Genomic DNA, 15,072 nt, shown 5'->3' with positions numbered 1-15,072 from the left:
AGCTTCGTTCACTTGTCTGGATTCCAATCTTCCGTTAAAATTCGAAATTATTCGTGTTTATACGTTCTTCGCATCTGAAGATGCCCAAGGTACAGGTTCGTCCGGCACTTGCAAACGAGAATAGCTCCTCGAAGACGCGAGAAGGGACGTTTTCTTTTCGCGACGGATCTCTCGCTCGCGGCCGGGAAAGTTTCAGCCGGCCGAGAGCGTAATAACAAGCTGACGGACCGAATAGAAGAGACGTCTGGTTTCATCGTCGTCGTCGAGATGCTTTTTGTTTCTTCGTATTGCGTTGCTCTCGTCTGCGAGAACGCGTCGTCGCGCGAGAAGATGTCGCGTTATACTCTTTGGCTTTAGTGCACTCGAGCCGCGCTCGAGTTTGCACCGCCTATGCAGACGGCTGCGTTCCGTGGCCGTGTGCGCCTACGGCGTCGAATCCGTAGACCAAGTCAACCGTCGCGACGGAACGGTGCCAAGGTATAAAACCGTCGCACCGGTGCGTGTTGCTCGATATTCCCACATACGCGTGTGCCAGACTGGCCAGGCTTGGTTAACGTTTTCATTTGGAATCGGGGAAAACCTGCGGTGCGACAAAGGCACAGGGAAACTTACAGGGGTAAACTTAGCTCGCGATGTTTAGAGAGTCTCGTTCGTTCGCACCTTTTGTTTACGCGAAAGAAATGATGTTCAGCATCGGATGTGCGAGCTCGCACCTCCGTAGTTGGAATTTAGTATTCTACCGTTCTCGATAACTAGAGCGTAGAGTCTTCTAGTTCCCTGTAGCTGAGCTTAGTGCTCTCTAGCATCCTGTGGCAGAGCTTAGTGCTCTCTAGCGTCCTGTGGCAGAGCTTAGTACACTTTAACCCTCCGTAGCTGAGCTCAGTATTTTTTAGAACCCCGTGACTAGAGCTTAATATCCTACAGTCCTCGATAACTAGAGCCCAGAGTCTTCTAGGTCCCTGTAGCTGAGCTTAGTACTTTCTAGGCCTCCGTAATTGGAGCTTAGTATCCTCTAGCCCTCCGTAACTAGAGCTTAGAGTCTTCTAGCTCCCCGTAACTAAAGCTTAGAGTCTTCTAGCTCCTTATAGCTGAGCTTAGTACTCTCTAGCCCCTCGGTAATTGGAGCTTAGTATCCTCTAGCCCTCCGTAACTAGAGCTTAGAGTCTTCTAGCTCCCCGTAACTAAAGCTTAGTCTTCTAGCTCCCTATAGCTGAGCTTAGTACTCTCTAGCCCTTCGTAACTGGAACTTAGTAGCCTCTAGCACCCCGTAATTGGAGCTTAGTATCCTGTAGCCCTCCGTAACTAGAGCTTAGAGTCTTCTAGCTCCCTGTGGCAGAGCTCAGTACCTTCTAGCCCTCCGTAATTGGAGCTTAGTATCCTACAGTCCGCCATAACTAGAGCTCAGTGTCTTTTCTTCCTTCCCGTAGCTAAACCCAGTACCTTCTAGCCTCCCGTAACCAACCTCAGTACCTTCCAACCTCTCGTAACTAAACTCACAATCAGTACCTTTCAGCCCCTTCTTACTTTCGGTCGAGAGTCGTACCACAAATTACTCGAAGATCCGCAAAGTATCTCGACTCCTCGCGTTTTGAACGTCTTCACGTATCTCTGTAATTGAGTGGTCCATGAAAGGTAAATCAGCGATCCCCGCGAAATCAAGAGACAAAGTCGGTTCCGATGAAACCACTCGACGAACGGTTTTCGTAGCATTATTCTCGTTATTACGGAAAACGGGACGCCCACGCAAAAATAGCATTCTCGATCGATAGCTGACTGGCTGTTGCCGGTTGACGGTTCCCTTTCCGACCGCATAATTCTATCGATCCAGACGTATCGTTCCCCGCGATAGTTTCGCGTATTCGCCGTAAATCTGCTCGCGATATCCCACCGGGGAGATACCTTCGCGAATTTACTCGTTATGAATTTATCTTCGGCGACTTTGTTCTATCGTTCGGGCAAGTACGCGGTCATCAATTTCAATATACCACCGGACCTGTAACTTTTCTAAAGAAAGACGAACGTAATTCACGAGTCGAAACGCTATTGCGAGAGATGCATGTACCGATTCAAAGGGTATCGGATTATTTGCTGTAAAATAGGAGGTTTACACGAGAAGCGTGTTATCCCTATAACGTTATCCCACAGGATTCGATCTAATTGTTCGAAAATCCTGTGGATAGAATTCTGAAACCCTGAAATACACTCTTTCGATAAATATGAATTTACTAGATTTACACTGGATTCTGGATTAAAGTAAACAAAGTGTGAGCCTACTACAAATGATGTTTAATTTGCACGATTGATCCTCCATTAAAAATATGATATTAAGAAAGAAGTCTGCCCCGAGATTTACGAACTGTCTCACTAATTATCCCGGTAACAAAGATCGGTTGGTTCGATTGACTTTTATTTCCTTCTTTTGAAAATCGAACCATGGCGGTACCATGGGAACGAAAGGGTTACAAACGAAGAAGTTTAATTGTTTCCAGCGAAACGATAACTCGACGTATGTAAGTCAAGGAACCGGCGTCAGTTTGCGTCGCCTATAGGTGACAATTGTTCCCGTTTCATCGCTGGAAAATCGCAAGACGATCGCGTCGGCGTTTATTACGCTATAGCCCGCGTAAAAGTTCTCGAAGAAATACGTACGCAATCTATTACTTTATTCTCCTGACACGTTAACCTTATTCCGTGCCGTCAACGCACGGAACCGCTCCTATTGTTATTAAACCGATAAATTCAACTTGGCTCTGCTCTTTCATATACATGAATCGGGTGATCCGAACTTCGATCAACGTCTCGGTTATATGCAGCCTCAGAAAGTTAGTATTTAGGAATGAAAAATTTACTTCCGTCCACTTTTTCTCGAAGGGCCCTAGCGATAGAAAATATTGGGTTGTCCAAAAAGTTCATACCTATCTTTAAGAAAAATTCAAAGGCGTATTTGAATTTTTATGTACATTTATTGAATTATATATGTACCATTTTGTTCCACAACCTTTCCACCTGTTAAAGAATGTACAGATGTTATTTGTTTTCAGCCATCACGATATATTCAGACCTGCTCCGTCTATTAAAAAGCGGCATGAACTTTCCAGACAGTTGAATGCTAAAATAAAAATTGGTTTACTACGATGTAACACACTATTTGTTGACTAGTGCATTAAGATTGATCGACCCGAGAGCAGAAGGGACAGAAATTAGCCGCGAATCGATTCGGAAGCGTTTGCAGTTACACGCGAGTCGAGTCCTTGGGTTAACGAGGACGGTATTTAAAAACGCGGAGGATCTCGAAGAGGATCGAGATACGAAGGAGAACGTTTTTTTTTCTAGCGACGTTCCCGCGGGTTATGATAGTCCGTCGTGCATTAATTCGTTGCAGCGCATCGAATTCAGAACGGTGAGCGTTTGCCATAGATCAGCCGCGGGAACCGACTCCTTTCGTCGTATTAACGCATATGGTCTCGACACACGCGACGTTTCCTACGCGGACACGTTAGGCCGGCATTAATGCGCCCCGGTGTTCCGTGACTTTGCTGGTCATTGTTTAATATTCAAATGCTCGTGACACGACGCCGACGCCGACGTCGCGTCGAGTACGTGTTCTACGCGTCAAGCTTTTAACTCGACCAACGAATTACTGCTGCTCGTCGCTGCTCTCGTGGCTTTTTTGAGAAGTAATGTTTATATAAGGTTCTCTCTCGTAGCAGTTCAAACATTTATTCGACCCTCTTCGCGAGATGGAAAAAAGTGCGGACTGTACTGCGACTAGGAGAGAAAGCATTAGTTCATAAATACGACAGTCGATCGACTCAACGTTAGAGAATATTCGTCATATTCATATTTATTTTGCAAAAGTAGTTCTTAGAAAGAAATATTACCAAAGAAATTGGTTACAAGTCGTTATTAACATGATAATAATATTTGCAAATAAAAATTTGATTTCAACCCTTAATGCCCTAAATTTCAAAGTTGACGACGGACTTTTAAATCGAATTGTACGCTTGCAATTGATTTGTTTTTAATATTTGGCTGTATGTATGTTACCGTTACATAATGTTCTCTTGAACAGAATTAAAAAAAATAAATGTCAGCTGTAAAAATTGTTCAAATAATAAATACATTGATATTTTCTTCAAATTTAACCTTTCGCGCTCGAGGCCTTTTTATTTTCTGGTATCTATCAGCAACTCGAGATGCTTTCTTAGCATTCTATTGTCACGAATGCTAAGCTTAGATTCACTTCGAAAATGAGATCTCTAATTTGAGATTTTACTTTACCTTTTACTCACCTTTATTGCACCGACAATCATTTTATTGGCACTTCGAGTTCCAAAGAAATGAAACCTAAAGAAAACCTAGCGGTGACTAAGAGTCACCTCTCGAGTGCAAAGGGTTAAGTCGATCAACTGTCGAGTAATGCTATTTTTCTAAACATAATACAGCGTAATCGTCATCTTTGTACGTACCCGAGGCTGGCCTGGTTAACGGTCGAGAGCGTTTACGTCGAAATTACCATTATCATAATTCCTCCCTCGAGCTATCGAATATTCTTAAAATTATAATACATATAATTCCGTAAATAAAAATAATTTCGTTCGGTTGGTCGAACAGCTACCCCTCGACTCGTTCCATCCGGCGTATATCCGTGAAAAATTTTGTTCAAAAATTCAGCGAGCATCGCCGTTGTGCCCGACGGCGGAATATGCAAACTGCCACGAGCAATATTCCATTTATTCGGTCGCGTCAGATGTCGGAACACCCTGTATTTCCGAACACTCTCGTCAAATGAAGGATATTCGTTGTAAAACACGATCTAAACCGGTTAAATCCTTGATATAAAGCAGGATTTATTCGCGAACGGAATACGCCGGTTCTACGGCGTCGTAGTTTCCGTCATCGATTGACCAACATTCCACCATCTGCGTCCGAGCTTCGCGAAAATTCGGCCTTTCCAATAAAGTTTCGCCAAGTTTAGACCCTTGGCTATGGAAGAAGACTCCCGAGCGATTTCGAGTAATGAAAGAACTTTGGAAATTTTTGCGCCGAGCTCTTCGATCGGACCTGAAGGAGGAGCACGTGGACCGAAAGTGGTCGCGTTTTTGTTCCACCAGCTTTTGTACGGGAAATTGTACGGTTGATAGCGTTTGCTCGACTAATTATTGAACAGGGTATACAAACTGGCACGTTTCGAAAGAGAATCCCGGTTTCATTCTTTCGATTTACATTCGATTATGGACCGTTTCACGCGACGATTTCGTATGACAACAAGGAACATTGTCTTTTAACGTGGGTTTTTCGAATCGGTCTGCTAATTATCCGCAGTGTTTCGATGGCAAAAACGTAACGAACGGTTAGCTAGCGTGGCTTAGCACGCAGCGTGCACGAATCGGGCCACGAGGCCAAGGTTGAACGCTGTTAGATTCCTGGCAACACCCCGACGGTCGGTCAGCGGCAATTCCGAGGAGCTGGCGCGACTTGGCGTCGCGATCGGCCGAGACCGCACTGTCTATCCGCACGAAAAATTTGCATGTCTCTAATCAGAAGCGTTAGACTCCAACGATCTCGTCTCCGTTCAATTCCACCCCGATTCCGTGTCGTTCTGTTCGAATTTACGTAGACATATTTTACCCTCCGAGCGGAACGGTGGCTGAACGTATTATAATTGTAATTATAATTGAATCTGATATGGCATAAATTCATGGGCGAGGATTGCAGTAAAATGAATATATTTACCCGCACGTATGATATATTCGTGCTTGTCCAGGACCGAAACGGATGCACTAGTTGAATAATGGATACATAAGCGGTATTTACCTTACAAAATTAGAAGCTTCTATTTACTGTCTGAAACTCTGGCTTTTAACGTGCATTTTTCATTGGATGGTGCATTTATTCAAGGTGTAGATGTTCAAGTTTATCGAAAGACTTGCACAGTTGGTCCAATAATATTCCTTCCCTTTATGTCTATTAAAGAAATTTGTTTAAATTAAATAGTAGCCTTTCCGTGTACGTATTTATAGTGTACACATTTAATTCGGACAATTTTCTTTAATTCTTAGTTTACCATAAATTTTCTCATGGTACTGTACTAATTAAACGCTTCGGAAACTATTGTGACTTTCAAGTCCACTTCTATGAAGTTCGTTTAATTTAATTGTTGGATAGCAGCACAAGCTTCTTTTCTTTTGGAAGCTCGTTAGAGACAACTCTATAAGACGATACAAGACCAAGATGGATGGACGCCTAGGTTTGAAAAACTTTTCGAAAGATTCAGTAAATAAAGGGTTAATCCTTTGCACTCGAGACACTCAGCCACCGTTGGATTTCACGCAGCAAATCTACAATACCTAATGTTTCTTTAGGTTTAATTTGTTTAGACCTCGAAATGTCAATAAAATGATCTTATTCTGAACTCTAGATTGCTTAGAATTCATGGCAATAGAATGCTAAGAAACATCTCGAGTTGCTGGTATATACCAGAAAAAAAGGCCTCGAGTGCAAAGGGTTCATATTATCTGTGGTACAATACAACTCGTTCATGTCTGACCATTTCTCGCCAATTCTACTTACGGAGTTTGTTAGTCCTTTGCATTCGAGAGGTGACTCTCAGTCACCATTAGGTTTCAGGCAGCAAATCTATCAGCAATATTCTCTCTTTAGGTTTAATTTGTTTAGACCTCGAAATGTCTATAAAATGATTGTCGGCGAGGTAAAGGTGACCTTATTCTGAAATCTAGATCGCTTAGAATTCATGGCAATAGAATGCTAAGAAACATCTCGAGTTGCTGGTATATACCAGAAAAAAAGGCCTGGAGTGCAAAGGGTTAATAGATCCGGAGAGTACGAATATTGACAGGGTTGAGAGCATTTCAGAAAATCCGATTTACGGTGTTGTCGGCGGTAAAGCGATCCTCTCGGAAGCTCGAGGATCTGCGTGGGCCACGACTAGTTAATTCGCACGATACTGTCTTAATTAAAGATTAGCCTAGAAGGGTTAACAGCGCGAAATGGATTCCTTAAATCACCCATTACTCCGGCCGTGGTTACGTTCATCGCGGGAACCTCGTTCCGCGAGACGAACCGCTGCGAGCGAACCGAGGGTCGAAGCAGCAGTCAGCAAACGAGATTTCCGTGGAGATTACAGTTTCGATTCAGCATTATTCGTTCCCGATCGAGGCGTGAACGGTTTCGACGGCAAAAGAACGATGGCAAACGGAATTACGGTATCGATATCGCCAATTATCGATACGCGAGACACGAGCGAAGCTCTTAGGAATACCTTGGGGTTCGTAAGCACTCGCACTTGACATTTTATTATGTCAGGGACTGTACGATACAATGACTTTGTCATCGCAAGTGTTGGATTATGGGTGGAAGCAATAAATAAAATACTATAGTTTTAATTAACACGTTGATTATGCCAGACTAATACTTGTGAAACATACGAGCCTAACACTTCGTTTTTATACAATTGAAACTTATTTGTATTGAATTTAAATTTGTATTTATTTTTGCGACTTCGCCAAATTCACAACTTCTATGCAGATTTATTTTCTTTAACTTCCCATTTTTAGAATTAATTTATTCAGTTCTTTAGTGAAATACTCTGTCACCCATGTATGGGTGACGTGGCGTTCAACGTGTTAAATGAATTTTTTTCTATCTCTACGAAGACTCGGGGAGGCAAGCACATTCACTATGTATCGAGGTCGTCTCACAACGAACCGACACCCCAACGATTGAACTCGAGTTTTGGCGCGGGTGTTTATATTAACCTTTTGCACTCGAGAGGTGATTCTCAGTCGCCATTAGGTTTCACGCAGCCAAAGTACAATACCAAAGTTTTTAGGTTCAATTTCTTCGGAGCTCGACGTATCAATAAAATGATTGCCGGTGAGGTAAACGTGTGACCTTGTTCCAAAATTTCGATAGCTTGGAACTCGTAGCAATAGAATGTCAAGAAACATCTCGAGTCGCTGATAGATACCAGAAAAAAATGCCTCGAGTGCGTTTGTTCGATTTATTTAAGGGATTGCCGCGGACCAGTCGAGACGCGCACTATGTATGTACGTGCTGGGAAATACATAGTAATTCCTCGTTCGGGATTCCCGTTGAAGTTGCGGAGCTAACGAGCACGCTCGGAAATCTTAGCCTCGTTGTGTATTTTTTTCAGATGGCAGTTACGACCGGTCGATGCTGAAAGCAGCATGAGCCACTGAAGGGGCCTTCCGCCTCGCGAAAGTGGAGAGAAGCGGCGAGAAGGAAGATGAGAGTCCGCGAAAGTTGAAGTAAAAACTTGCACAACGAACAGCAACAGCCTGCCTCGTCCATTGCGACCAGCCAAATATCTCACGTTAAGGTAAGCTCTTTCTTCTTTGTGCGGCGAGTTCGTTTGTTTCCCGTGCTCGCTTTCAAACCTACCCTTGTTACACGTGGACGCGATCCAACGTTTGAGCGCGTCGAGGAGAAGTCTTTGCGTCTTTAAGTGCCGTGGAACCACCGTTTTCTTTGCGATTTTTAGCAATCGAGAAGCGTGGATCAATAAAGAGGCAGCACCGTTTTTTCAAATTTTTTCGGAAGTTAACCCTTTGCACTCGAGAGATGACTCTCAGGTGACTAGGTTGTCTTTAGGTTTCATTTCATTGGAACTCGAAGTGCCAATAAAATGATTGTGGTTGAAGCAAAGGTGACCTGATTCTCAAATCTCAAATTAGAGATCTCATTCGAGCATTCTGCTGCTGCTTCGAATGCTAATCTTAGCATTCGTGGCAATAGAATGCTAAGAAAGCATCTCGAGTTGCTGGTAGATAGCAGAAGAAAGGCCTCGAGCGCAAAGGGTTAAAAAAAAAACTCAGATTTAAAATTCAAATTTTTGAAATTTTCGTTCGAATGTGCAAGAAACTACAAAATGCAAACAATATGGAAGAATATAAAAAAGATTGAAAGTAGAGTTCATGTCATAATATTTGCAGAATAAAATAAGTTCCTATTTAGATTGAATTTTTGTAGTCAGGTTCGCCAAGATTTTATTTTGCATAAAGATCCGCAAGTCTACTTCTAAGTATGAGAAAATGCCATGAAAAGTATGAAATAATGTCTATTTAAACGGCCTTATTGCTCGCCACTAAACAAAATGATCGTGTCAAGATTTTCTAACGTGTTCTGTTAGAACACAATAGAAGTGTTTTTAAAGCCACTCCGGTTATTTTTGCGACAGAGGTTGTACAGGGTGTACCTTTATGAATTCCTAATACTTCTTCTTTTAAGTTCGATAGGGTGGAAAATCTTTCCACTGATAAAGAGGACGCGACAATAGTAGTCGCGACTCGTAATTAGTACCAGCGTAAAAAGAACAAACGATTCCAGAAGGTTCGGTCGTCGCATTGTACAGCAACGAGGGACATTGTTAATCCATGGTGCTTTATCAAAAGCAGAAAAGGAGAAAGAGCGGTAGGCGTCAAAGTTAAATGAGCAACGAGCTCGGGGGAACTTGTTATTTTACGACGGACTAATAATGCGTCGGGAGTCGTGTTCACGGTTCGTCAAACATCAAAGCGGTCGAAGCAGCCCCTCTGCATGAAATAACTTGATTTCCGTGGATTCCCTCTGTCGGGGAGCGCCTTCGAGGTTCAATTTGCGTTCGACTACATTCCCGGAGAAGATATTTCGCGAATTTTTGTTCGAGCTAACTTTACAGCCTGCGGGCCTCGATTCCTGAATTCACCCGTTCGAGCTTATTTACAAGCCCCGAGATTCGCCTCTTTTTGCGTTCGCGGCAAACCGCGGTTCCGCGAAGAAAAGATTAATGAATCCGAGAAGAAAACATCAAAGCACGCGAGTCTTCGAATACAAGCCCCGCGATCCATCGGAAATCTCGAGGTTCGAGAGACCGATCGAACTGAATAATTCAGGTCGCGTATCCTGGCAAGCATCTCTCTCAACTTTGCCTTCTTTTCTCTCCCAGCTTCTCCCTTCGAACAGAGTCCGTTTTCCATATTCGCGATCACGTCTATACTCTGGCGAATTTGAATTTAAAACGAAACAAAAGCCTGGACGGAATACCTCGATATTTGCGCGTGTTACAGCTGCTTTGTAATCATCGTTACCGGTGATCTTCGTCGGAAAGATCGTTACGTAGTGGGAACGATGTCTTTATAGTTTCTAAAAATCGATACTTGTCTTGTTTACGCTGGGTAAAGCAGTGGTAAGGTTACCTAGGAAGCCTCGATTTAAAAGTGTTGATAAGAGATTACGGAATCTGGGGGCGGATAGGAGATCGTTGGCTCCTAGAGAGACACGACACTTCGATTTATAACAAGTTTTTATTTCTAATCAATTATGTAATCGCCCTCGTTATCAACAACCTTTTGCCATCCAGTGTGCAAATTTTCAATATCTGATCGATAAAAATCAACTGGTATACAATGAGCAGATATACGATAAACAAGTATTGACATTCACAGAAACGACATTACTTTCTGGTCCCCCTAATACAAAGTATAGCGTAATCGTGCGATAAATATTGTTTAAATAATGAAACTTTGTAATCAAGTACGAAGAACACGCGATAGAAATTTCGACCAAGTGCGTATTAATTTATTTTGTAAACGTTACCTCGAAAAAAGACGATCGGGCGATTTTAGCCAGTCCCAGGGACACGGTTCGCGTTAGGTAACCTTGTCCCTAACCTGTTCCTCCGTTCGTCCATCTCTTGGTCGTTGCGTGATCCAACTTGGAAGCAACGCGACTCGTGCCACGCTGTGATTAATCAACTTGGGGTCACTTTCTCCGCACCGGGCCTCTTCCTTTTCTCATCCGTTTGCTCGAATCAGGTCCGCGACACGTCTCGTTTCGCGAAAGAATCTTCCAAACGTAGCGCGATCAAACCCGACGACTAGCAACCACTAGGGAAACACTGGAAACGCAGGAAACCTAATTGTCGTTCGGTCTCCGATTCGGTCGGTTCGTTTACTCGACCACTCGAGATAAAGCTGTTTTTTTCTAATCTCGTTAGGTGGCCGGGACAAGAAGCACAAAAAAAGTTGGAAACTCGTGATCTCGGTTCGGGAGCCATATTTCTTTTCCTATCGCTCCCCGTCCCGCCAACTTGTCGCTCGAGTTTCTCGGCTTGCCAATAAGTTCGCGAGTTGCCCGGAAACTCTGCGGCACCTGTGGTCCGTGCGGGGATTTCTTTGGATTATCCGGCTTAGATCTTTTAGTTTTCGAGAACCGAAAATTCACCGAATTTCTCGTATCGTTATTTTCGTGGAACGCGAGAGTAAGGACGATCGCACACGGGCGCAACCGATTCGAAATTAGTGTTGCTAACCGTTTGCGCTCTTTGTTTTATCTAGATCCACGGTCGGATGCAACTATTATAGTTTTAAGGTCGATTCAGACTATACGACACGGACCGGCACCGACACGACACAACATTAAAACACGCGTTTCAATGGAACTATTCACACTATTCTCGTTAACGGAACGTTCAGGTCGGTGTCTGTTAAGTGTGAATAGTTCCACTGAAACGCGTGTTTTAATGTTTTGTCGTGTCGGTGCCGGAACGTGACGGTCCATGTCGTATAGTCTGAACCGACCTTAAAACTATAATAGTTGCATCCGACCGTGGATCTAGATAAAACAAAAAGCGCAAACGGTTAGCAACACTAACGTTCCGTTGCCGGAACGTGACGGTCCGTGTCGTATAGTCTGAATCGACCCTTAGAGTGGTTTGAAACTGATCGGTGCGCCGTTTCCGATCGGCCTAAAGCTTGAAAATGCCGACCGATTCCTGCAGCGAATTATGCTTCACGCTAGGACCGATAACAATCTAACGTCTAACAGACGCCGGCCGAATTCGAAAATTAGGAAGTTGTCGAAGGCGTGTCGCACGTCGTTGTCTCCTCGCTTCCGTCGGAAACTTGTCGGTGCGTGGATAACTATATAGAGAAAGTTAGGGAAACAACGTCGCGCCTCGATCTTCTCGCTGACAAAGCGAGAAGTCAACGGCTAACAAGATCGATCAGCGAGTAGTCACGAATCGAGGCTCGTCGATGGAAATTTCAAAGTTTTCCCCGAAGCCTTTTAAAAGCGAGCACGTCTTCTCGAACCGTAACAGAACTTCGTCGCTTGTTAGCCCCGCTTGCCGCGAACGAAAGTCGTCGAAAATCGAAGACGCCAGACAGAATACGCGACGCGTAGGATACAAGCTTATACGTTCGATAGATGAACCCCTGTTCTTTGGAGTCTCTTTCTACTACTGGACAGTTCGGAAAGTAATTTCGTATTTCGTCCACTCTTGATCATTACTAGATTGCTTTCATTTAAATTTCAATTCTTCATCCGGTTCTGGGCAGATATAAATTTCCGTGAGCATCCGCAATATAATCACTATATATTTGAAAAGTTTTAGTTCATTTAGTGTAATTGTTTATCTTGTGCGTTCTATCGTTATTTATTCCAGCCTCTGGAATTTTTTTTTATATAGAAAAACGTTTACTTTAAATGATAACGTCATGAATCATTTAGATCAGGTTTTGTTGAATGAAAATCAGAGATTTTATGAACAGAAAGATGGCCAAAGGTATTGGACCTAAACGTATAAATATGTAATTCAACGAGATATTTTTATATTACAAACAAAAATGTTTTTGTTTTTGCATGAACAAAGAAACTAAATTATTTTCCGAACAACGGAACAGTGTTTCAAGACGATAACAATCAACGTTTCGAGTATATTTCATGGTCCTCTTCGGGAGATAGCTGCCTCTATCTTAAAACGTACGAAAGAGTACGAAAGTTTATTCGACGGTGAATTTCCATTTTTACTTTCCGCGTATTAATTTAGAATATCATTTCTCCAGCACGCGCGTAGAGAATTCGAACGAACGGCTAAGTGGTTCATGGCGATACCGCGGCGACCCGCATTCGCGGGGCTAAAATCTCGTCCTTAACCTAGCTACTATAATTCAGCACCTTCACCTTTGCGTGATGTTATCGACTTCCTTGGGACTGGCAAAATAGGGGATTCCGTGTTCAAGACGGATCGGGGAAAGTCGTCTCTATTAACCCATTGCACTCGAGGCCTTTTTATTTTCTGGTATCTACCAGCAACTCGAGATGCTTTCTTAGCATTCTATTGTCACGAATCTTAAAACTATTAACTTTGATGATAGTTTCGTTTCATTTTATGTATCATTTTATGTACTTATGAAAAACTTTGATTTACAAAGAAATGAATGCAGTAACTCGGGCAATAAAATGTTTTTAACGTAATATCAAGATGGAGATTCAAACAAGTGTACTAGGAATTCTACGTAAAGAGAAAACATCATCCCTGTCACCTTAACGCTTCGTCAGGAGATCCGCGCAAAACTGTGACAAGGTTGAATCTCCATCTTGATATTACGTTCTAAAACATGTTCAAGTAATAAAGTGAAATTACTCGTTACCTGTGAGGTTTAGGGCTGATAAAGGTCGATACTTTTTTATTTAGAATTCGATACTCTACTATATTTTTGTATAAAAAATATACCATTTTATTTAAAAAACTGAAGGTCACCTTCATTTCTTAGAAAAAAGTGTAAATACGAAAGATCTATATACCTGGTTACGTTGCACACAAAAAACAGTATAAATTTTTCCTCTTTCATTTTTGTGTCATATGTACCATTTACGAGAAAACACACTGGCTAGTAATAGCCTGAACACTATACAGGGTGTCCCAAAAGTCGGGGAGGAGCCGGAAATGGGGGGTAGTAGCTGAGACGATTCTGAACAACAATTTCCTTTGCAAAAATGTCGGACGGGGCTTCGTTAAGGAGATATTAAGAGAAAACCCCGACCAATCAGAGCGCGCGTAGACCGTTCGAGCGGCCGCGGTAGCGAAGGCTACGCGCTAGGCAGCCGCGCTTGTACGCGAACAAGTGACTCGACGTGCATCGAAGGACATTGACGCTGCCGCCTAGCGCGTAGCCTTCGCTACCGCGGCCGCTCCAACGGTCTACGCGCGCTCTGATTGGTCAGTGTTTTCCGTTAATATCTCCTCAACGAAGCCTCGGACAACATTTTCGCTAAGGAAAAAGTTGTTTCAAATCATCCCCCGAACCACCTCTTTCATTTTTCTGCTATCTACATTTATTATAATACACAGGGTGTCTCAAAAATGTTGGAGGTCCTTGAAAAGGGTGGTTCAGGGGGTGATTTGAAACAACTTTCTCCTTAGCGAAATTGTTGTCCGAGGCTTCGTTGAGGAGATATTAACGGAAAACACTGACCAATCAGAGCGCGCGGATACCGTTGGAGCGCCCGCAGTAGGCGTGGCTACGCGCTAGGTAGCCGCTCTCGCACGCGAACAAGTGACTCGACGTGCATCGAAGGACATTGACGCTGCCGCCTAGCGCGTAGCCTTCGCTACCGCGGCCGCTCCAACGGTCTACGCGCGCTCTGATTGGTCGGGGTTTTCTCTTAATATCTCCTTAACGAAGCCCCATCCGACATTTTTGCAAAGGAAATTGTTGTTCAGAATCGTCTCAGCTACCCCCCATTTCCGGCTCTTCCCCGACTTTTGGGACACCCTGTATAATACATAATACATATATATATATATTACTGTTCCGTTAAGTTAACGCCTCGAAAGAACCGACGCTACCCGTCGGTTTCATTCGTAATCCGCTATTCGATTCAAATTTCGTCCATTTCTAGTCCGCGTAGATAAGCGATCGGGACCATAGGAGCGTTTTTGCGGCATCGCTCGGCCCGATGCCGTTCCGGAAATAGCGTGAAAGATAACGGGGAACACAGAGAGCCCCCCGGCGTATCATTTCGGTCGAAGTAAGGAAACGCAAAAAAATCAGTTCGCGAATCGCGTAATTTTATCGAGCACGAACGAGAAGCAGAAGGAGGTAAAGTATTTTCAAATCTCCTCGGGGAATTTTCGCCGTGGCTCGAGGAGACGCGTTATTTGCGCGCAGTCTCGTTAGAAAAGCAAAGAAACGCCTCTTGAAAAGGGGAAACCGTTTCTCGTTCGGCTCGTCTCTGGGCGCTATCCCTCATCGCTCCTTAATTACA

General features: G+C 43.5%; 2 protein-coding genes across 25 annotated transcripts in view; one reads left to right on the top strand and one right to left on the bottom strand.

Annotated features, from left to right (window-relative positions):
- Nucleotides 1-15,072, top strand: part of LOC128874710 (glutamate-gated chloride channel alpha) — a 115,122-nt gene that overhangs the window by 42,898 nt on the left and 57,152 nt on the right. For all 24 annotated transcript variants that reach the window (XM_054119710.1, XM_054119718.1, XM_054119695.1 and 21 more), the window contains exon 2: nucleotides 8,177-8,362. The gene's annotated coding sequence lies outside the window, so the exon portion shown is untranslated. The remainder of the gene's footprint in view (nucleotides 1-8,176; nucleotides 8,363-15,072) is intronic.
- Nucleotides 1-15,072, bottom strand: part of LOC128875225 (trypsin-2-like) — a 71,673-nt gene that overhangs the window by 29,943 nt on the left and 26,658 nt on the right. The window lies entirely within an intron of this gene.

Source organism: Hylaeus volcanicus, chromosome 4 (genome assembly GCF_026283585.1).
Source record: "Hylaeus volcanicus isolate JK05 chromosome 4, UHH_iyHylVolc1.0_haploid, whole genome shotgun sequence".
Lineage (NCBI taxonomy): Eukaryota > Metazoa > Arthropoda > Insecta > Hymenoptera > Colletidae > Hylaeus > Hylaeus volcanicus.
The sequence above is the reverse complement of the archived record's forward strand: the minus strand, read 5'-3'. Positions and strand labels throughout refer to the sequence as shown.